Genomic DNA, 1435 nt, shown 5'->3' on the forward strand with positions numbered 1-1435 from the left:
TTCAGAAAAACCGATCGAACCGGAAGTGGCGCGAGGAAGGAGGGGCTCCCGGGCCAAAAGAAAAAGGACGGGAAGGGAGAACAGCGCCGCCTTGTGGTTCGGGGTGGCATCGTGGGAAAATACCGTTCGGAAAAATGGGTCGCACAGTTAATTGCTGGGAGAGAAGAGGGGTTCCCGGGGCCAAACAAGGGCCAGAGACAGGGATAACCTCCTTGTGGCTTGGACAGAGAACGCTGCAAACAGCCCAGGACAATGCAGTGTACAGGCTGGAGAGATGAGGGGGAAGTAAGAGTGCAAAGGGGAAAATGAGGAGAGAGGTGAGAACTGACTGAAAAGGTCAAAGGGCAAAATCACAAGTGGGTTGTTGGTGAATGGAACACTGAGAAATGACTGAGGTCTGAGGGGGAAAGGGAATGTCTCTAAGGGGCCAAGTGATGGCATGGTGGTGAGGAGTAAGTGCCAGAAGCTGATAATAATGACAGTTCCAGTGGGAATGAAAGGGTCAAACGGGATGAGGGGACGTGCCAGGGGGAGGAATGGTGTCACGGAGGAGGACAGCCAGACAGAATGAAACGTTCGAAGGGTGAGATCATAACGTGTCTCACTCACTGCTGAGAAAATAAATTCACACCACACTTCTGAAAACCTTGAATTTAAACTTTTATTTTAAATAGAAATAATTGTAATTTTGAGAAATAAACTATAGAAATAGTTCAAATAGAGAAAACTTTTTATATGCAAAAATAGTCACCAGAACTCACTTTATAGTAACAAGTAATCAGAAACCTAGATGGAAAAGCCAATGACTGGTTAAGCTACAATATATCTACATACTGTAATTAGCAATTGTGTAGCAATTAGATGCAGTAATATGAAGATTTTCAATATTCTAGAAAATACTTATGTTACAATGTTAAATGATGAAAGCAACAAATTCTAGAGAAAATGTAACTCCACAGGCAACAAGAAAGACTGTGGCATTAAAATAGTCATTTATACGCTGCTTTGGCTCTGACAATGGTCTTATTTCTGGGGAAGCTGGAAAACCATGAAAGGTCCGAGCATCACAACTTAAGTGGACAGTAAGACTCAAATAGGAAAAAGATAAAAAACCCTCTGGAATACCCAGAGGCATTTAAAGGGGCCAGTAGAATGTCCGTGATATTTAAACCCCCTTTTTTGAGAGGAAATTGTTTCTGGCTGAGTGAACTGACGGCAGGGCTGGTGAGGAATGTCAGCAACACAGTGCAGTTGCCTTTGCACTGAACCCACCCCCATTTTAACTGTGAATTTCAGCCTACCAATTATTACAACATGCTAGAGTCTAACGCTCGACAGTTCAGCAATGTTAACACTAAACTGCATATAAACCAAATAAAACTGACGTAACAAACCTTTGCACCGAGGACCATGGGCAACTGAGCCTTCCCCACTG

Source organism: Condylura cristata, unplaced genomic scaffold, assembly GCF_000260355.1.
Source record: "Condylura cristata isolate star-nosed mole 26May11 unplaced genomic scaffold, ConCri1.0 scaffold00041, whole genome shotgun sequence".
In the NCBI taxonomy this organism is placed as follows: Eukaryota; Metazoa; Chordata; class Mammalia; order Eulipotyphla; family Talpidae; genus Condylura; species Condylura cristata.